This window comes from Marmota monax, unplaced genomic scaffold (genome assembly GCF_021218885.2).
Source record: "Marmota monax isolate L192 unplaced genomic scaffold, Marmota_monax_Labrador192_F-V1.1 WCK01_AAM20220418_F8-fsc00137, whole genome shotgun sequence".
NCBI classification, from domain to species: Eukaryota; Metazoa; Chordata; class Mammalia; order Rodentia; family Sciuridae; genus Marmota; species Marmota monax.
The window spans coordinates 541,897-565,403 of NW_026692854.1; the positions used below are offsets into that span (position 1 = coordinate 541,897).

The 23,507-nt window shown below is 39.2% G+C and overlaps 1 long non-coding RNA gene across 1 annotated transcript; it reads left to right on the forward strand.

Annotated features, from left to right (window-relative positions):
- Positions 1 to 7,614: 7,614 nt before the first annotated feature.
- On the forward strand, positions 7,615 to 16,022 carry LOC131424370 (uncharacterized). Its single transcript, XR_009227247.1, has 4 exons — positions 7,615 to 10,378; positions 13,178 to 13,400; positions 13,926 to 13,980; positions 15,327 to 16,022. It is a non-coding gene; the product is annotated as an uncharacterized LOC131424370 (long non-coding RNA).
- Positions 16,023 to 23,507: the final 7,485 nt, after the last annotated feature.

Consider the following 23,507-nt stretch of genomic DNA (forward strand, 5'->3'; position numbering starts at 1 on the left):
TCTGATCTGTTTCTGTTCTCTGTAGCAACTTGAATAAGACCCTATTCCTCTTGGTTATGACCCCACACACACCCAGTTTGTAGACCATTATTGCCTGATCCTTCTTCATATTGGTTACTTCCCTCTAATCCTTGTCTTGTAAGGCTTTAGAACCCACAGATAGAACTGAATTTTAATCTAAGTGGTTTTCCTCAGGTCCTTGTCCAGTTTGCCACATAACGGGAACACTTCTGTCTGATAAAAGTCAGGTTTCGTAGGAAATGTAAGAGACTGCACACCAGAGGGACCACAAAACATCTCCATGAACAAATGTCAAGGAATGTTATTATAGGATCTGGGGAAGAATGGAATTGAAAATTTAAATGAGCAATGTTTTGGCAGGCTCAAAGCAAAGCAAGGATATGTGTCAGTACACTGGAGTAAGGGCTGTGGATGTGTAGCTCAGTGGTAAAGCACATGCCTGGCATGTGTGAGGCCCTCAGTTCAGTCCCTAGTAGGGCAAAACAAAAACAAACAAACAAACAAACAAAAAACAAAAGCTGAAAATAGAACTTACAAATAGTTGGTGGTCATAGTGGTAGAGGAAGTATTTCATGGCTGAGCTACATCTCTAGCCCTTACTTCCTTACAGCTTTGAGTGTCAAGACTACAAAGTGGACCCAGAGTACTATTTCCTTGTAACTCTAAAGTTAAAATAAAGATTGAATTTCCTGTTCAGAAACTCCTATCAGAAGCTTTGCATCTACCTGGGTTGATTCTCTGAGATTCTCCAGGCAATGGTGGAATATTTCACTCCTACTGATATAAATTCAAACAGGAAAGTCTCTGAATCTGTAATTTTAGACAACAAAATTTCTCAGTGAATAAGAAGAAACTAGGAGGTTGTCATGACACTTTACTGACAGGTCGGTTTGAGGTGGCTTAGGAACAAAGCACCAAGGAACCCACACGCAAGAATCAATGGTCAGGTGCCAGCAGAACCACCTGTCAATCAGCGGGGTCTTCTGACCAATCCTGGATTTCAGCAAGCTCCTCTGACCAACCCCAGTGGGATAAGGGACTCTAAAAACCTCCCCTTTCCTGTCCCAAGCCCTCCCTTCCTGACCTAAGCACAATAAACATTCCAGTCTGGCTGAGCCCCATGCTTCTCCCCATCACCCTGTTGGTCTGGAGGTCTCTACTGGGAGCAAATCTCAATAAAGCCTCCTTCAGCAGCCCTTTTAATCTGCCTCCTTTTGGTCACTGCTGCCTGACCTTACATTCACAACTTACCATGGTTTGAGAGAAATGTTGTTTTTCTGATAATTTTGAGACTTACTTTATCTTTTATTTCAGGCTGATGAATAATAGGGCAGATTTTTAAAGTTCAAGCTAATTTGTACTTGTTTCACTTATAATTCCATGGGCATTATAAACCATTATTCTGGGAAAAGGCTTCACCCAAGTTGCCAAAGGAGTCCATGGAACACAAAGGAAGAGGAGCCCTGCCCTTGACACACTGATTTCCCACACTAAATTTTTTTTTTTCCTGTGATACTGGGATTGAACCCAGAGGTACTTTATCACTGAGCTTACATCCCCCAATTTATTATTATTTATTTATCTACTTTTAGTTGTAGATGGCACAATACCTTAATTTTTTTGAATTTATATTTATGATCAAACCCAGTGCCTCACACATGCTAGGCAAGTGCTCTACCACTGAGCTACAACAGCCAGCACTACTATTTATTTTGAGACAGGGTCTGGCTAAGCTGTTGAGGCTGGCCTCCAGTTGGGATCTTCCTACCTCAGCCTCCTGAGTCACTGGGATTACAGGCATGTGCCACTGCACCCAGCTTCCACACCAATTTTTATGCAAGAGATTAAGAAAATCTTGATGTTATTATCAACCAACCAACAAACCCACAAAAAATCTTCCCCAAAATTTATGAGACTTGGGTATACTCACCTGTTTTGTTTTTTTTTTTTCCTAGATGGACACAATATCTTTATTTATTTATTTTTTTGTGGTGCTGAGGATCGAACCCAGGGCCTCACTCATGTGAGGCAAGTGCTCTACCACTGACCTACAGCCCTAGTCCTGTTTTTATAGGTGCTTAATTGGCCTACACACTACATCAACTCTATATAGGTGCTAATTTCAGATTTTTATTAACAGTTTCACTTACCTATAACATTATTTTAGATCAAGGGTAAGTTTAATTTGGTTATGTGTGTGTGTGTGTGTGTTTTGTGGTACTGGGAATTGAACCCAGGGCCTTGGACATGCTAGGCAATCACTCTACTATTAAGTCACATCCCTAGCCCCAATTATAAATTTAAAACCACAGTTTAAGTGTGAATTTATAAATTTAGAAATTACAATAGTCATCTACTTAATTTGTGATACTTAAAAACAAACAATATTATGGATCCATAGCTAATACTTCGCCCTAATCCTAAATCAGTAATTTTGGATTTACAATCTTTTATTAGTTACATTGAATCATTTAGACAATTCTTTAATCTTGTATTTATTTATTGAATTTTTTTTTATTTCCGTTGGAAATAATTTATCAATTTTCTCAAGAAAACTAGTTTCAGAACAAAACTTCTCTTTTCTTCACGTTGTTAAATAAAATTTATGGAAGGCCATTGTTTTTTTTTTTTTTTTTTACTGTGCTTCTGCATTAGGTTCCAACAAGCCAAACTAAAATGTAGTCCTTTGTGTTAAGTGCCAAGTAAACAAAGTGAAGCTTTAAAGAAACAGGAAAACCCTCCAAAATAGAAGATTCACAGCAACCAGCAAAAAAAGGGCCCTAATCAATCTGTCCTCTCTGCTTTTACCCTCATAAGGAAAGTAAGCTGATGTTAACCAATTCCTGTTCCTGCCCAAGTTGTCTAACCAAAACCAACGGTTCTGCCATGCCCTGAAAAGCTTCCTCTATTTTGGGTGGGATGCTGTCCAACTTATGAATCACTTATGAAAACCAATTAGATTTTTAAGCTAAATTTGTTCAAATTTTGAGAGTTGAACCCAAGGCCTTGCACATACTAGGCAAGCACACTATCCCTGAACTTCAAATTTCAGCCCTGAAATTTTGTTTTTAACCATGTATATCCAGGAAAATGAAGTGGTGCAAACCTGTCAGGGAGCAGAAACACACTAATGTCAAGATTTTAACCCAGCTAACATTTTCTACATTTATCCTCCCAACAACCCTGTGAAGAAGGTGCTAAGCACCCCACCCAGAAGACCCTTACCATAATTAAGCAGAAACTTCCCACCATAATTGTAACATATAAGTTCCTTTTCTTGTCAGAAAGCTTTATAACAGAATAGCAGTAAAAATTTCTAAAAACAACTCAATGCGAGTTAGGACTTCCTATTTCTTGTGAGGACTAAAAACTGAGTTTGGCCACAGACTTGATGATGTCATTTCTGCTTTTGTTGTAAAACCTCTGACTAATCCAAAATATGGGACAAAAAGCACTTTCAGTGAACTTAAAAAATATTATTTTTAAGTAGACTCTTGCAAAAAAGTAAAACTTCAAGTCCCCCCCCCCCCCCCCCCCCCCCAGCCAATAAAGTTCTAAGAATTTCCAGACTCATGGTCCAGAGAATCTTTTAGGCAATAGCCCCTCTGGACACTGCAGCCAATAAACCTGCTTTCTGAAAATTCCTCTGGGTGCCTAGTCTCTTTTGTCCTACAGCAGTGCTACTTCCTAGTTTCAGACTAAGTAAGTATAGGCACTGAAACATTGAATAGTTTTCCTAGTATCACAAAAGGCAGTGAGAGTGGCCTCAGGTTTGATCCCCAGCACTCAAACCCAGAATTAGATGATACTGCTTCTAGAATTCACTATTCTTCTCCTTCTTTCCCTTAATGATGCCTGTGATACATAAGTGCTTTCACAAGCAGTTGCCCTTTCCCTTGCTTGCTGTGTAAGTCATGTGCCCTTCCTCTTTCCTATTTGGAGCATCATGGTCTTAAGCCATGTAAATATCCTGCCAGGTCAGGAGCTAGAATCAGCCTTACAGGTTTGCTGTTCTTCACCCACGACTTATGACCAGCATCCTACCTCCAGGCTGAAGGTGGGTTTCTTCTTGAAAATAGATGCTCGCCTTATTTATTTATTTTTTGACACAGTAGTGCAAAGGTTTTTGTTTTGTTTTGTTTTTGTTTTGTTTTTGTTTTTTTTTTTAGAGAGAGAGAGAGAGAATTTTTTTTAATATTTATTTTTTAGTTTTTGGCAGACTCAACATCTTTGTTTGTATGTGGTGCTGAGGATCGCATGCCAGGCGAGCGCGCTACCTCTTGAGCCACATCCCCAGCCCCAGTGCAAAGTTTTAATACAGATTTTTGTAATTGATACATTAAGAATGAATAGAAAAACTAGGATATATATGATTTGAATAGCACAATTAACAAGATTGGTCTAATGGACATATAACACTTTGTGTTCTTTTTTTTTTTTTTTTTTTTTTTTGGTACTGGGGATTCAACCCAGGAGTGCTTTACCACTAATCTATATATCCTTTTATTTTTTGAGACAGGGTCTTACTACATTCTAAGGAATAATTATAAAGAGGAGACAGAGACAAGGTGCAGAGCAGGGAAGGTGGCAAAGTGGCTCCTTGTCCAAGTGGCCATGTTTATTTATACCAATAGGTTACATTAGGTCATTAGTACCATAACTACATTATTGTTTAGAGTATGAGTAAGGTTGCTTATTTTGCAGTTACATTTCACAGTTACAACATGCAATGTTAGGAGCTTTGTGCAGCTCTCAAGGAAGTCCATTGTCTGAAGTTACAATTAGGCAGGTAGATCCAGGAGCACCAGAGCTTGGTGAAACATTGTAGTTATCAAGCAAGCAAGTTCCTTTATTCCCAGGAGTTATATGCCTAAGATTAAGATTGAAACCCTCAGGAAGAGCATTACTACAGTGGCCAGGCATCCCATGTCTTTTACAGGGAAGTTTCCCAGCAGCCAGGCATTCTGCACCTTTGCACAGAAACTTCCTAGCCACCAAGAATGACACAATCAGCAAGTTTACTAGAGACCCCAATCCCAAACACAGAACCCCTACACTAAGTTGCCGGGGCTGCCTTGAATTTGTGATCATCCTCCCTCAGCCTCCCAAGTTGCTGGGATTATAGGCATGTGCCACCATGCCTGCCCTGTGTCCAGTGATTTTAAAACTCACATTCCTTTTAAGCTATATGGAATATTCATGAAAACTGACCATTGAATAAACCTCAAATCTAGCCTTAAGATAAAAAGTTTGGTCATTTTTATACATTATATTATCTGAATGCAATGTAATTAAACATAAATAATTTTTCATGTAGTAATAAAAACATCTTATGTTTAAGATTTTTTTTAAAAAATTGTTCATTTATTTTAATTAGCTATATATGATGGCAGAATGCATTTTGATTCATTGTACACAATTGCAGCATGACTTTTCATTTATCTGGTTGTACACAATGTAGCTTGGCACCACATGTGCAGCCATACATGTACCTAGGGTAATAATGTCCATCACATTCCACCATCTTTCCTGTTCCCATACCCCCTCCCCCCTCCCTCTTGCCCAATCTATTTTTCCCATGCCCCCCTCCCCCATTATGGATCAGCATCCACTTATCAGATAGGGTGCTCCCCTTTTTTAGCACCTGGGACAGCTTAGAGAATTTTGTTGAATGAACATGAGGCAAAGTCAATTAAAGCTCCCGTAGGGAAAGTAGAGAAGTATTTTCTGGAGAATGTAGAATTCATCTTTAATAATAAAAGAATAAATTTCATTCAACGATATGGGGAACATATGAAGTTGTACAGAAGAAATTTGGGGACCATCCTAGCGGAACAAAGTAACCGATTCTTTGAACTGTCTTTACTATGATTCTATAAAACATTTAGGCTATATAAGAGAAATTCTGAACTTTCTAAGAATGAGTTACATTTGTGGGACACAAAATTTCACAAAAAACAGTTACATCTTCATGGCCCTTAGTTAACACTCTATCTAAACCTCAAACTCTGTTTTAAGCGTCCTAGGAAATGATTTATATTCCACTTCTGATACAGATGAATGGGAGTAATGGTGTTTCGCACTCAGTCTTCTCAAAAACACCATTCAGCCTTAGAACCCAGGAGTGAAAACCTTACTGTACAAAATTTTAAAATTTTAAAATTCTAAAAAATGCAGCCGCCAGGGGGCGCGCGGGCGCCGCCTCCTCAGATCGCCGCGGTTTGCTGGCGGCCGGAGGTCCAAGCCCTGGAGGCGGTCACCGCTGCCCTCGCGTGGCAGCCAGGCCTGAAGCTTTGGCGGCGTTGGTGCTTCACTCTGAGCTTTTTTCTCTCCTGCGAATTTCTGTTGTTAAGCTGTTCCCATCGCTCCTTTCTCTGCCATTCGAGAACAGAGGTTTGTTTTTTATTTTTTTTTAAATTTTTCTATTTTTCTAGTTGTTTGTTGATAGACCTTTATTTTATTTATTTTTACACGCTGCTGAGAATCGAACCCAGTGCCTCACACATGCCAGGCAAGTGCGCCACCGCTGAGCCCCAGCCACAGCCCTTGAGAACACTTTTAGAGGCTGTCCTGTGTCTGCTGTCAGAGCGTGGAAGAAGGGCAAACCCCAGGCCCTGTTGAACCTTCATCTGCAGCCTGAGACGTACACTCCTGGCTGCTGACCTCCACAGATAGCTTTTTTTTTTTTTTTTTTTTTTTTGAGGGGGGCACAAATATACTCGACATAAGCAATTCAGTGGCATTGCAGTGGCATTGATTACTTTTACAATGTCACACAACCATCTCAACATTCACCTCCCAAACTTTTGCATCACCAGAAACTGAAACTCTGACTCTGTTAAATAATAACTCCTATTCTCCTCTCTCCCTCCAGCTCCGAGGATAAGGTCTATTCTACTTTCTGCCTTTGTACATTTGACTATTCTGGATATATCATAGCAACAGAATCATATAATATCTGTCCTTTTGTGCCTGGCTTCTTTCACTTAGCATACATTTTCAAGGACATGTTGCAGCATGTGCCAGAATTTCCTTCCTTCTTGAGGCTGAATAATATTTAATTGTAGGCAGAGACCACTTTTTTTTTAACCATTGTATGTAGATGGACATTTTGGTTGCTTTCACATTTTGAATATATTGAATAATGCTGCTACAAATCCCTGCCTTTAACTCCTTTAGGTGCTTGCCTAAAGAAGTGAAATTTCTGGATCATATGGCAATTCTGTATTTAATTTTTGAGCACCTGCTATAGCAATTGCATCACTATTTTTAGTAATAATTAAAAGCATGCTTCTCTCTCTCTCTCTCTCTCTCTCTATATATATATATATATATATATATATATATATATATATTTGTCTATAAGACTTGAAATTTGAAGTCAGAGCACACCTCTATTCCATTGCCCTGCTGAGTTTCCCCAGGAGGAAAAATGACTTCTTTAAGGTCATTACTAATTAGTGACAAAACCAGTCCTAGATGGCAGGTCTCTTGTCTCTAAAACTTAGGAAAGGAAAAATTTGGCACCTGCTTCCCTGGAGGGGAATTAAAATTAATGTGGCTGTTATCTTATTCATCCTTTCAACAGGTGTTACTGACTTCCCAGTGAGTGAAGGGCCATGTCCTGCATACCCTGGTTTGGGCTGTTTAATGAGCCCAGGTTGCTGGGATGAAGTCTAGTGGAAGTTGATGGACTTATTTGCTCTTGAGAGCAATGCAGAAAATGCCTTGGTGCCTGCTAAAGTTTCCAAGGGACATGCACACATTGAAAACATTTTTCACTCTTTGGGCAGGTGGATTCCATTAATTCTACAAACAACTGAAGGTAATCTGTTTGCAGAATCATTGGTTTAAAATCAAATCCACATTTCTTTGCATGTGTTGTTTATGGCCTTCAGATTAATAATAGGAGATGTGTGTGCATGTGTGTGCATGTAAATGCATGTGCTTAGAATATATCTTTTACATGCACACAACAAAGATAGAAACTGTTACTCAATTTTATGAGTAAATATGAAAATATGATGAAGAATGTTTAGAAAAAAATGTGTGTGTGTATATCTATATCTATATCTATATCTATATATTGTCAGGAGGAGGCTCAGACTGTGGTAAAGAGATTTTGGATCCCAACATGTGGGAGAAGATCTAAAGCACAGTTGGAATAGTGGACTTGCTTTATTCAGAGGTGGCAGCAGCTTCTAACCAGACCCCAGCTCCAGCTTTAGCCCCCCACCTGTTCCATTTATCCCCCAGCCAGTTCCTAATTATTTGCAGCACCCCCCCAGTCTTTTCCAGAGGCCTTTTTTTTACATGTTAGCTTTACTTTCTTTATTAATTAATTTATTTTTTTAGTTGTAGTTGGACACAATACCTTTATTTATTTATTTATATGTTGTGCTGAGGATGGAACCCAGCTCGCACGTGCCAGGCGAGCGCTCTACCTCTGAGCCACAACCCCAGTCCTCCACAGGCCTTTTTTATATGCAGACAGACAAAGAAGACACAGTGTCAATAGGTTATATCAGTGGGCACATGCTCACAAGCAAATGTTTATGACCTTAAGGTAGATATGTTAAATCAGAGTGTTTATGACCTTGACTACACACTAAAAACATAGTCCACTGGAAGTTTTGGTGAGGGAGCCTAACTACAGCCATTTGGGGCCTGCCCTACAGTTGTCAAATACAAAGTTTAGTAACAGGAAACTAAGACTCGTGATTTTATAATTTTTTAGCTCTAATGACAGTCTCTCAGAGAGTCAAGGGATGTTTGACTCAGACCAGCTTTGTGCACTCTGTGGCAAAGTGGACCTGTAAGCTTTGAGTTAGAGAAACCAATGAAGAAGATAGGACTCAAAGGCTCCATGCAATGATTTGAATGTTTGTTCTCCAAATTCATGGGTTGGAGATCTCCTCTCCAATGTAACCCTGTTGAGAGGTGATGGGACCTTCATGAGACAATGAGGTTGCGGTGCACCATCCTCATTAAGGAATTAATGAAGTTCTTGTGAGAGTAGGTGAGTTATGTCAAGAATGGGTTATTGGGGCTGGGGTTGTAGCTCAGTGGTTGAGTGCTTGCCTCACGTGAGTGAGGCACTGGGTTTGATTCTCAGTGCCGCATAAAATAAATATTTATTTTTAAAAAGAATGGGTTGTTGTAAAGAGAGTTCAGCTTCCTTGGTTGACTCTCTTGCCTTGTGATCTCTCCCTTCATAAAATGTCCACTTGCTTTCTGATTTTCCACCATGCCTGGACCAGCACATGGCTTCACCAAAAGCCAAACAGATACCAGTGCTATGCACTTAGACTTCCAGAGCTGTGAGCTAAAATAAACCTCTTTCCTTTATAAATGGCCCAACCTTAGGTATATTGTTGTAGCAATAGAAAATGGACTAAGGTACCCACCAGCATACAGGTGGCTCCTCTGAGCTTCCTTCCTTCCCTCTTGTGACCAAGGGTAGGGGACAGGGAAACTAGAGTGATCCCTTTTCTCACCGAGTATTTCTGAAAGTGGACTGGGGGTATTAATACAGAGTTTGGTGGGGTTAAATGCATGTAAGCAGGTCAAGTGAGACCTACCAAATGTTTTACTCAGGATCTTGGTATGAAAGTCTCTTGGGATTTTCACTCAGAGCCCTGAGTTCTAGCTCCCATTTGTATTAGATCAGGGTCACCCGGGGAGACTTTAAGACATAGCAATGCCCAGGCTGGCTCTTTTTCCCCAGAAAGTCCCATTTAACTAGTCTATTGGCCCCTAAACTTCCCAGGTGATTCTTATGTGCATTCTGGGCTGAGAATCACTGCTTTGAAAAGATTTCAAGGGCTGATTCAGCCAATTCCTCCATGTTTTGAGCCCTATGTGGTGGTAACCATGAAATTAGGTCCTCTTCTCCAACTCTTTAAAAAGAATATATCTATTTATTTGAAAACCTCTATGTGATCTCCTTTTATTTATAGAAACTAATTTATAGCTCCATTTTTCTTCCCCTGGAAGGTCCTGTACTTTCTTCCTTGTGGTTGAGTTGTAACATTTGCAGCTGGTACAGCCCTGAATGCACATGGAATTATTTAGTGGTTTTTTTTTTTCTGATTTTCTTTTCTGCTTTGGACTCAGATTTATTTGCTTGATTGTTTTCATATGGGTGATGACATCATTTGTTTTTGTTTTTATTTCTATTTCTGAGGGTGAAGGTATTTGCTCCTAATGCTGAGCAGATGCACATCATTAATCACTTGAAAGAGAGCCCAGCAGAAGAGAAGAGAAATGTGGGTGAGAAAAGTGCCAGGAGAGTCCATGGGACCTTCAAGATTTGGCAGACATGAACTTCAGTGAGCTCGATGCTGTCATTTTACCGGTAAGTTAGCTGAAAGCTGTGAGACCAACTGTTCATTTTAATTAATTCTCACTGATATTAAAATTGTCTTCCTCGCCAGTGCTGCCAGCTACTATTTTGATCATCTGTGCAAGGCTTTGGGTCTGTGGTTCTCAAACTTCACTGCATATGAGAACCACTTGGGAGGCTTTTAAAAACTAATGCTGGGCTTTACATCTGAATCAGTTAAATCAGACTCGCTTGGGGCAGAAACCAATGCTAGTATTTTTCGTGTGCCCCAAGTGATTCCTCAGTGCTCCAGTTAGAGTAACCGCTGCCTACTCAACTTGGCTGCATCTGATGGAGTCCAAAGCCATCAATGCCTGTGTCCCACCTCTTGCAATTGTGTTTTTGTTGGTTTGGCTGATGGCTAGAATTTTTAAGATTTGCAGATGATTCTCACATGCAGACAAATTTAGGAAGCACTCCTCTGTACCATTGCTTCTCAAGGGACACATGAGTCATAGGCAGATCTTGTTACAAGGCAGGTGGTGACAAGTGGCAGTGGCATGCAGTCCAGACTTTGAGGCCTCAAGGCTTTTTGGAAATCACAGTGGAAGGTTTGCCTATTTCTGGACCTTTTCAGTGCACTTTTAGAATAGTCACATCTTCAAATTAAAGATTGATTTATAGGTGTTTTGGATATTTCCTTGACTTTTTATTATTTAATTCTCTTCAGAAGGAATTGTACATATTTGGTTTTTTTCAAAGCAAAGTCAATTTTATTTCAAGAGTTGCTATATTTTTGAAATTTTGGGAAACAACTTGGAGGTGTCTCATGCTGATGACTGGGAACTGTTATTTAGTCCAGGAATGAGTTGCTTATTGATATTTGTATGTATCTACTGAAATAGGTTTCTAACTGCTATTTTACATACATAGTTATTATAGTTTGAATGTGACGTGACTCCCAAAGACTCATGCGTTAAAGGCTTGGTCCCCAATGCATCAATTTTCAGAGATGGGCTTTTAGGAAATGATTAGATTGAGAGTTGTAGCCTCATTAGTGGATTAATCCATTTGATGGATTCATGGTTTAAATGGACTATTGAGAAGTGACGGAAACTGTGGGAGGTAGAGTGTAGTTGGAGTAAGGTAGGGTGTGTCCTGAAAGGTCCCTTGCTGCTTCCTCTCTGGCTCTCTCTGCTACCTTGCTGCCACAAGTTGAGCACTTTCTTCCACCATGCCCTGGTACCAATGATGTTCTGCCTCTCCTCAGGCCCCAATAGATCTAGTCCACCAGGTACTGAAACTATGAGCTCCAAATAAATCTTTTTTTTTTTCTATAAGTTTTTGATGGGCATTTGTCACAGCAATGAAAAACTGACAACCAATAGTATTTTAGATTCTTATGGCTGGGTAACAAACACTATCAAAACTGAGTGAGTTGGCCAGGCATGGTGGTGCATACCTGTAATCCCAGCTGCTTGGGAGGCTAAGACAGGAGGATTTCAAGCTCAAAGCCAGCCTCAGCAAAAGCGAGGCACTAAGAAACTCAGTGAGACCCTGACTCTAAATAAAATACAAAATAGGGCTGGGGATGTGGCTCAGTGGTTGAGTGTTCCCGAGTTCAATTTCTGGTATCCCCCTCACCCCAAATTAACCCATAGTTAACCCATAGTTCATTTCCTTGGTTCTGTGGCTTGGCCAGCTGGGCTTAGCTGGACTTTGCAAGGGCTTTGATGCAGCTGCAGTTATTGGAAGGCTTGACTAAGCTGGTTATACACAGTGGTGTTTTCAGTTCTGTGGCTGGGCTGGCTTTCAAGTCATGCATTATTCCATGGGGCAGTCTTGGGTTTTGTATAACCAAGAGACCTGTGTGGGCTCCTTACATGAGAGCCAACATTCCCCAGAATAAGCATAAGATAAACATTGGCACATTAAAATTTTGGTGGGTTTATTTGGGCAGACATTCATATATGAATTGGGCAGTACCAGTGCACAAGCAATTCAGAACTCCCCCTCAGGGTCAAAAGAAGAAAACTTTTGTAAGGTGTTCTTGGAAGCAAGACAAATAAAATATTTGATTGGTTAAAGTGGGAAGTTCCTAGTTGGAGGTTAGTTGGTAGTCTCTGATTGGTCAAGCTTCAGTTTTATTTTTGCAGGGTATTATCATCACTCTGAGCTGGTTTTCTGCTTGCTGATATAGGAGCCCAAAGTGCTGGGACATCTCAGCCTGATGGTCTTCTAGTTGAATATTTTAACACAAGAGATCTAGGCTTTCTTTCTTTCTTCTTCTTCTTCTTCTTTTTTGTCTTCTTCTTCCTCTTCCTTTTCTCTTTCTCTTCCTCCCTCTTCTTCTTCCTCTCCTCCTCCTCCTCCTCCTCCTCCTCCTCCTCCTCCTCCTCTTCTTCTTCTTCTTTTTCTACTCCTCCTTCTACAACATTTTATTTTAAGGCTTTAGGATCAAGGGAGATAACATGAGTAAATCCACTCTTGTCTTCTCCTTGTCTTCTCAAATGTTCTTTGGGACAGATTTAACATCTAATTCATTAATTAATATGATTGATATATTCATTTTGGATTTGCCCAAGGGTCCTGATTTTATTGCTTTGGAAATTATGCTTCCATAAAAGTTAAGAGTTTTATAGATTTAATGGGGAGACAGATTGGGGTTTTATTCAAGAGTAAGAAATTTGTTGGAATAAGGATACTTAATAAATGGATAATTGATATAGGTAGACGTGTAACTATTGAACCTTAGGCCCTTGCTTTCAGTGTCAGATCATTCATATGTTCTTGTCAGCTGCCTTCATTAACCTCCACTCTCTGTCTTTGCAGGTGGTCTTGCAGTGACCCCAGGTGCCCTGGAAGGGAAGGACTGCCTTGTCAACAGTTCTGTGAAGGACCCTTCCTGCTCTGCCCTCTGCTGGAAGGCCCAGCGGCTGCTGCTGTGTTTCCCCTGGGATGACAGCCAAAGCCTTCCTGCTTGTGGATTCTAGTACATCAGGGTGACAATCCAAAGGGACAAAGAGGAAGCAGAAGATGGAAAGTTCCCGGCCAGGTAAACAGGTTCTGCAGTGCTCCCTCTTTTCCTTCCTCCTGATGAGTATTAATATTACTGCAGTTCTGATAGCTTGACAAATAATCTTTAGTTATGTGGATGCAGTATTTGGTTAATTGGCTTCAGGTTGCAGGTGGGGGTGGCAAGGACTATGGTTTAAGGTGATGAGACCAGAGGGCTTTGAATCATGTGGAAGACTTATTCTTTCAAAATACATTGATTTGCTTTGTAAGGAAAAAATTCTACATATTAGTTCTCTTTTATTATATCCTTCAGCTGTGTGGATTAAATTGCTTTGATTGTTTCCTATTGATCCTAGTAAATTTGGCCTTCATTTTTCTTACTAATTGGATATTTAAATGAATTCTCTTGGAACAGATCTCTTATGTGTCTGTGAGCTTCGGTTCTGAATATTGCAGTGTTGAGAGTCCACCAGGAACTGATGGTGTTAACCCTTTTCACAATCATGGTTTCAGGCACCTAAGAACATTTTCTCCTGCTCAGTTAGGTTTTCTCATCCAATAGGTTTGCTGCTGATGACAGCGATGCTGCAGCACAGAATCCTAGACGTAACATGGATGTGAGTGAGCCCCATGGGGATGCAACCAACAGAATGCCACCAACATTTGCCTTTGTGGCATAGCCCCTTGGCTTATTTCTGCTGGGGCAGGAAAAATGATAGGGGGTTGTTTTATAGCGTATTAGAAAAGTGGTGCTTCAGCTATGGTATTTAGAAGAACTTGCCCAAGTAAAAATACTATAGCTCCAACCAAATGAATTATTTTGCCATTTGATTGTGGTACTTCAAATGTGATTTTTCCCCTTATACAAGGGATTGAACCCAGGGGCACTAAACCACTGAGCCAGCTCCCACCTCTTTCTTTCTTTCTTTCTTTTTTTTTTTTTCCGAGACAGGGTCTTGCTAAGTTGCTCAGGGCCTCACTAAGTTATTGAGGCTGGCTTTGAACTTGTGATCTTCCTGCCTCAGCCTCCCAAGTTACTGGGATTACAAGTGTGCACTATCATGCCTGGATCGAATGTGATCTTGACTCATAAAAACCATCATTAAATTATTTAGCACAGGGACTGGGGCTGTAGCTCAGTGGCAGAGCACTTGCCTAGCACCTGTGAGGCTCCGAGTTTGATCCTCAGCAGCATCACACAAAAAGATAAATAAATGAAATAAAAGAGCAAAAAAAGCTTTTTTTTTTAAAAAAAATTATCATGTTTTCTATGTAAGCATATTTTTATTTTGATTTTCAGGATTCCCCACCCCCACCCCATGGTGTGGGGATTGATCCTTACACATGGTAGGCAAGCACTGTACCACTGAGCAACATCCCCAGCCTTTTTATTTTGTAACCGTTTTTTTATTTTATCTTGAGATCTTGCTAAGTTGCTGAGGCTGGCCTAGAACTTGTGATCATCCTGGGATTACAGGTGTGTACCACCGCGCCTGGAGATTTTCCAGTCTTTAAAGTTAGAAGCAACACTCTCATGCCATGTTTCAAACAGATGGACCTTGGGCTGTTCTAGAGTTTTTCCTGAATCTTCAGGCTGGTTCCTTTCATAGGCACCAACTATAACTGTGTGGGTTGATGTGTTTTTAATAATAACCATGACAAAAAGCAGGGAGAATTTAAGTGAGATGGTGATCTTTGAATATCAATTTCTCCATTTACAACTGAACTAATTTTAGTTATTTTCTATTCATGATTTGGATAAAGCCATGTCACTTTAAAAAAGGCACTATGCATATCATACCTTTTGGATATGCTATACATCTGTAAACTGCTGGACACCCAGGTATTAGCAGGAATCAGAGTAGTTACCTGTAAAACACTCATCTGCTTTGGATATCTTTTGAATTATTGCTTTCTGTGCACTCATCCTGTGCTATTTTCTTTCCTTTTCCTTTTTATATAGGGTTGGAGAAGAGAGGATAAGTGAAGCAATTTCTGAGTGATTAAACAACAACAACCCCTCAAACTGCACTATTTCAGGTGAATGTCGTGGTGAGAAGGGACTGCACGCACACATACATACCTGCACGCACACATACATACCTGAACGTGACCGCAGAGCTCTGCTGGAGAGAAAAATGGTGCATCTTGTTGAGACTTTTGTCCCTCTTGGGTTCCCTCTAGCTTCACTTTGTGCAGGCAGGTCCCCCTAGCATTGACAAGGATGCTATAATAGTGCCACATGTCCTTTGTAGTCCCAGGAAGCTATTTAAATACATGAAGGGAAGGGTCACATGCTTTGGATTCTCCTGGTCCCTGAACCCAACTCAGCTTCTAGAAGCTGCCCTTCCTACCATGGCAGAGATGCAGGAATCATGGCACGGAAGACTTTCCTCTTTACTTATTGTCTGTCTATTCCACACTAGACTGTAAATTCACAGGAGCAGGAGGTTTTGCCTGTTTTGTTCATTGCTCCATCGCCCCACCAAGCACATCCCCTGGTGCATATGAAGCCCTCAGCACAATGATTTGAACTGAATGAATGCCTAGCATCCCCTGCAGTTTCTCTACACAGGCTTAAAATGGTCCCTGGGGCTTATCATAGAGCACTTATCTGACTGTGATCTCTCTCTCTCTCTCTCTCTCTCTCTCTCTCTCTCTCTCTTTTAGTTGCAAGTGAAGTTGCTATAAATATAATTTATAAAAATTCCTTTAAAACTCACATATTCTCATTGTAAGTGACTGAGTTAAAATCCTTGCAGCTCTTTGGTCTGTGACAGCTTTAAGTGGATTGGGCCATCAGGTCTAGCTTGCTCCCCATCAGGTGATACAACACACAGCTCAAGGAGCAGGTGCAACGGTGCAGTGGCAAGTCCCTGTGTGAAGAAGTCCAAGTTTGGGTAACATTTTTCTACCCTACAAAATCACACAAACAGGAAATGAAGTGTTTTGGGGGTGAGAAAATCTGTGCAAAATAGGTAACATGGAGGCTTGAAGCTGCTGCAGCAATAGGGCAGCTTACAAGCATCTGGGAACTAGCACTTGACCTACCCCTGACTGATAAGAGTGGCTCCCTGCAAATTGATTTATACTGGACGGCTGCTTTCCTTCTTTGAGTTTAGAATTCAGATCATTGCTAGGCAGAGGGCGCCTGCTTTAACCAGCCACTAGTTAAAACTTTGAGGGCTGAGTCTTTCCTATAGTAGAAACATTGCGTGCACATGAATTTTTCATCACTGAAAAAAGGAGTACATTCAGCGTGACCCCCGCCAAGGAGAGAGTGAAGCCAGTGCATGAATTTCTCTCTCTCTTTTTCTCTTGCTGTTTCTGTCGTGCATTGTTACACTGTAATAAGCCAAAGCCACAAGGACACTACATCCTGTATCCTTCCAGTGAATCACCAAAGGTGCATGTGGTCCTGGGGATCCCCCAAACACACACTGTAGCCAGCACTGGGGCTCCTGAAAGTGTGTCTGGTTTCAGGCAGTTTGACTCAGGACCCCAGGTGTGTGCTGGAGATGCAGAAATGCAGGGAGGGATTCTGCAATGAACTGGAGCCTCAGGTGAGTTTCTCACTAGTGGTCTGGTTTGATCCTTGTGGAGGGGTCGCTGGCCTGCACAGAAAGTCTATGACACTAAAAGTGAGCTGAGTAGCATCCTTAGTTGCTTTCCTCAAAGAAATGGAAGGGAAAACTCTAGCATTTTCCATAATGCCTTGACTTGATATTTTTTGAGCCCACATTTCCAGCTTTCTTGGGGCAGAGGAGATCACAGCAGGGCTTGCTCTTCAACCTCATTCAAGGAAGGGACAAAAGGGCTTAGCTTCAAACTACCATTCCAAAGTAAGGTCCACTAGCACTTTTTCTAAAAAGTATCTTACTTTTGACTCTCATAGAAGGGAACCATCTAGGAAGGAACTTGGAGAGTCAGTCTTTCTCCACTTCCTGTTTGACTCTGGTGTGGGGGTGGGATGTGAGTGAATGGCACACAGGCCTGCCAGTGAAGAGGAACCTTAACCTGTCTCCACAGACCACCCCTCCCCCATTTACTCTGCCTTCAAGTAACTCAGTTGACTCATAGGCCAATGCCAAGGTCACCCTGCTGCTCTTTTCCCACTCATTCTCAGGAGAGAATGTCTTCCCCACCATCTACTGTTGGTCTGATGCATCTGTCAGGGTTTATCTGAGGATATTATTAAATGTTGTCTCTAGAAATTTCTGAAACATACTGATAAAGGACAATAATTAAAATTTTGCCCCAAGATCACAATAGAAATGACTTTATCTATATCCCCTTTGATCGGCTGTATTCAAATTCATCAGTTATATAACATGTTCTGTGGAAGAGCACCATCCAGATGATACAAACCCAACAAGGGGAATACAGCACTTTCCAAAGTACTACAATCCTTAATATATAATAATTTTGTTATTGGTTAGTTCTAAATATTTTATAATTTTCATTATAATTTCTTCTGTGATCCAAGAATTAGATTTCTTGCCAGGCATGGTGGTGCATGCCTATAATTCTAGTGGCTCTGGAGGCTGTGGCAGGCGGATTGTAAGTTCAAGGCCAGAAACTTAGTGAGGCTGTAAAGCAATCTAGTGAGAACCTGTCTCAAAATTAAAAAAAAAAAAAAGGGCTGGGGATATGACTCTATGGTTAAGCATCTGTGGGTTCAATCCCTGGCGCGCACACACACACAACACACACACACACAAAAGAAAGAAAAAAAAAAGAAATAAAAAGTTTTCTTTACTTAAAAAACATTTTGAGCTTTCCTAATTATCTCTTTTTATATTAATCTTTAACATAATTGCATTATAATTAGAGAATTTAATATGTATGATCCAGTTCTTTGCAAAGTTGTTGAGGCTTGCTTTATGGCAACTGTATGGTACATTTTTGTACATGTTCTGTGAAATTTTTAAAAGATTGTGAATTCTCGAATTTTGGGGTGCAGAATTCCTATTGTATAAATGTAAATGTATGTTGTTATATTTAGATATTACCATCTATTTTTGGTTCCTTGAAATGTCAATTACTGACAGAAATGTTAGAAATAATACAACTGTACATGTATCTACTTCTCCTTGTAGTTCAAATTATTTTAGTAATTATTTCATTTTAGAATTGTTATTAATCTAAAATAAATATTTTAAAATTATTTTATTTTGTAGGCATCCTCTTTATTCATAGTCACACTTTTTGTTTGAATTCTATTGCATGGAATATTAACATTTATTCCAGCTTTCTTTTGTTAATATTCTATCCATATTTCTCCCATATTTCTGCTTTTAAACTTTCTGTATTAGAAGATGCCTTATGATGCCACTCAAAGAAGGAATGATACATTTTTTAATGGTAAAATAGGCTTGATCAAAAAATTTTTTAAAATATTTATTCTTGAGTTTTAGGTGGACACACAATATCTTTATTTTACATTTATGTGGTGCTAAGGATAGAACCCAGTGCTTTGTGCATGCTAGGCGAGCATTCTACCACTGAGCCACAACCCCAGCCCCAGAATAAAATTTGAAATTTATCAAGGTATGCCATTAAAAAAAAGAAGGGGAAAAAAAGACAGGACACAGAGTGGGAGTAGATATTCATGAAACACATATCTTCTAAATGACTTATACCCAGGATATATAATAAACTTTTTCAACTCAACCATAAGAAAGCCAATTAAAAGAACTGGCAAAAAATAGGCAAGAAGGAGTCATAGTGAGATATCATTAGACACTGACTAGAATGGCCAAAAGGGTTGGTGAGAGTGAAGTGAAACCAGAATACTTATCTGTTGCTGGCATGCTGTGACCTGTGTGGTGGTTAATTCAGAAACTGGACAAGAGGCAATGGGAGATCAGAAAAGACAGACAGACACACAGGAGAGAAAAAGCTGGGACTAGGTGGGACATTACACCCTGATGGCTGTATAATGAACCAGAGCTAGCTCAGCATGTTTATAATATAGATTTTAATATCAAAAGGATTCTCGGTGAGAAAGTTTCTTCACAAAGAGCCACAGTCAAAGACTAGAGGTCCCAAATTATAATTATCAGCTTGTGCTCATAATTCTCTACCTCTGGAAGCATGTGTCTGAACTCAGGTTAAGATTGATAGCTCTATGGCAGGCACAGAACCTCCTTTTGAGCAGGCCATCACCATAGCAACTGGGCACTCTCAACTGGCATCTTTGTACCAAGAGTTCCCATCACAAGTGTGTTCTTATCAAGGCCATAATTCAAATCACTGCTTCCAACACTGGCAAATATATAACATAATAGAGATACACTACACACTGCTCTTTATAAAATTTAACATATATTTACCAAACGATCCAGCTTTCTACCAAGAGAAATGGAAAAATGTTCACACGAAGATCTGTATGTGAATAGTCATAGAGACACACTACTCAACAGCTGGTGGCAATCCAGCTATCAACTAGTGAATGAGTAAAGAAAATGTGGTATATGCATGAAATGGAATGCTTCCCAGAGATGAAAAGGAATAAAATACTGATACATATGTGGAATAATTTCAAAACCTTTATGCTAAGTGAAAGAAGCCAGATATCAATATCACAATAGACACTTCAGAAATACAGAGGATAATTAGAAATTATTTTGAAAACTGTACTCCAATAAAATAGAAGATATTGAAGGCATTGACAAATTTCTTAAGTCATATGATTTGCCCAAATAGAATCAGGATGATATACACAATTTAAACAGACCAACATCAAGTGATGAAATAGAAGACACCACCAGAAGCCTACCAACCAAGAAAAGCCCAGGACCAGATGGATACACAGTCGAGTTCTACAAGACCTTTAAGAAGAACTAATATCAATACTCTTCAATTTATTTCAGGAAATAGAAAAAGAGGGAGCACTTCCATACTCATTCTATGAGGCCAATATTACCCTGATTCCAAAACCAGGCAAAGACACTCAAAGAAAGAAAACTTCAGACCAAAATCTCTAATGAACATAGATGCAAAAATTCTCAATAAAATTTTGGCAATTGAATACAGAAACATATCAAAAAGATCATGCACCATGATCAAGTGGGATTTATCCAAGGATTCAAGGCTTGTTCAACATACAGAAATCAATAAATGTAATTTATCACATCAATATACTCAAAGATAAGAATCATATGATTGATTATCTTAATAGATGCAGAAAAGGCATTTGACAAAATACAGCATTCCTTCATGTTCAAAACACTAGAAAAATTATGGATAACAGGAACATATATCAAAGGCTATCTATGCTAAGCCCCAGGCAAAAACATCATTCTAAATGGAGAAAAATTGAAAGCATTCCCTCTAAAAACTGGAACAAGACAGGGATGCCCTCTTTCACCACTTCTATTTAATATAGTTCTTGAAACACTAGCCAGAGCAATTAGATGAAAGAAATTAAAGGGATACACATAGGAAAAGAAGAACTCAAATTGGCACTATTTGCTGAGGATATGATTCTATACCTAGAAGATCTTAAAATTCTACCAGAAAACTTCTAGAACTAATAAATGAATTCAGTAGAAGGATATAAAATCAACACCCATAAATCAAAGGTATTTCTGTATATCAGTGACAAGTCCTCAGAAAGGGAAACAAGGAAAACTACCCCATTTACAATAGCCTCAAAAAAACAAAAACAAACAAACAAACAAACAAAAAAAACAATAGCCTCAAAAAAACAAAAACAAACAAACAAACAAACCTTTGGAATCAACTTAATGAAAGAGGTGAAAGATCTATATAACGAAAATTGCAGAACCCTAAAGAAAGAAGTCAAAGAAGACCTTAGAAAATGGAAAGACACACCTTGTTCTTGGATAGGCAGAATTAATATTATCAAAATGACCATACTTCCAGAAGCACTATAAAGATTTAATGCAATTCACATCAAAATTCCAATGACATTTCTCATAGAAATAGAAAAAGTAGTCATGAAATTCATCTGGGAAAATAAGAGACCCAGAATTGCTAAAGCAATCCTTAGCAGGAAGATTGAAGCAGGTGGCATCACTATACCAGACCTTAAACTATACTACAGAGCAATAGTAACAAAAACAGCATGGTATTAGCACCAAAACAGACTGGTAGACCAATGGTACAGAATAGAGGACATAGAGACTAATCCACAAAACTACAATTATCTTATATTAGACAAAGGGGCCAAAAACATGCATTGGAGAAAAGATAGCCTCTTCAACAAATGGTGCTGGGAAGACTGGAAATCTATATGCAACAAAATGAAATTAAACCCCTATCTCTCACCTTGCACAAAACTAAACTCAAAATGGATCAAGGACCTAGGAATTAAACCATAGACATTGAGTCTAATAGAAGAAAAAATAGGTCCTAATCTTCATCATGTTGGATTAGGCCCCAACTTCCTTAATAAGACTCCTATAGTGCAAGAATTAAGATCAGGAATTAATGGGATGGATTCAAACTAAACAGTTTTTTTTTTTTTTTTTCTCAGCGAAAGAAACAAACTGTGAGGTGAACAGAGAGCCTGCATCTTGGGAGCAAATTTTTACTCCTCACACATCAGATAGAGACTAATTTCTAGGGCATATAAAGAACTCAAAAATTTAAACATCAAAAAAAAAAAAAACCAACCAAAACACAATCAATAAATTGGCCAAGGACCTCAGCAGACACTTCTCAGAAGAAGATATACAATCAATGAATAAATATATTAAAAAAATGTTCATCATCTCTAGCAATTAGAGAAATGCAAATCCAAACTACTCTAGATTTCATTTCACTCCAGTCAGAATGGCAGCTATTATGAAGACAAACAACAATAAGTGTTGGTGAGGATGTGGGGGAAAAGGTACACTCATACATTGCTCGTGGGCCTGCAAATTGATGCAGCCAATATGGAAAGTAGTATGGAGATTCCTTGGAAAACTGCGAATGGAAACACCATTTGAAGCAGCTCTCTCTCTCCTCGGTCTATACCCATAGGACTTAAAAACAGCATACTATAGGGACACAGCCATATCAATGTTTATAGCAGCACAATTCACAATAGCTAAACTGTGGAACCAAACTAGATGCCCTTCAGTAGATAAATGGATTAAAAAAAGTGGCATATATGCACAATGGAATTTTACTCAGCAATAAAAGATAATAAAATCATGGCATTTGCAAGTAAATGGATGGCGCTGGAGAAGATAATGCCAAGTGAAGTTAGCCAATCCCCCAAAACCAAATGCCAAATGTTTTCTCTGATATAAGGAGACGGATTCATAGTGTGGTAGGGACGGGGAGCATGGGAGGAATAGATGAACTCTAGATAGGGCAAAGGGGTGGAAGGGGAAGGGAGGGGGCAGGGAATTAGAAATGATGGTGGAATATGATGAACATCATTATCCAAAGTACAAGTATGAAGACACGAATTGGTGTGAATATACTTTATATACAACCAGAGATGAAAAAATGTGTTTTATATATGTAATATGCATTGTAATGCATTCCACTGTCATATATAAATAAATCAATAAAAAAAGAAAAAAAGAAGCCAGATACCTATGACTATCTATTATATGATTTCATTTATATGAATTGTCCAGAAAAGACAAAACTGTAGCTGGATCATTGTTTGTTAAGAGATGGAGACGTGAATGGGGATTGATTACAAATGGGTACAAAGGAATTTTTTGGAGTGATGAATGTATTCCAATACTGGATTATGGTGATGTTTGGATGACTCTATAAATTTACTAAAACTCCTTCAACTGTATTCTTAAAGTGGGTGAATTAATGATGTGTAAATTGGACATCAATAAAGCTATTAAGGATTTAAAACTATGTTCAGATAATCTTGGTTTTATTTAACTGGAACATTTAGTCCATTTACTTATTTTGTAATTTTCAGATGTATTTGTCTACCATTTTATATGGTGCTTTCTATATGTCCTTTTAAATATTTCTTTTCCTCTCCTTTCCTTCCCTTGGATGATGATGATGATGATGATGATGATGATTGGATTCTACTTTTCTCCTCCTTTTAACTTGGAAGTGATATGCTCTCCTGTAGTTCTCAAATGGTTACCTGAGAAATTTCAACTTGTGGTCTGGGGCTGTGGCTCAGTGGCAGAGGACTTGCCAGCAT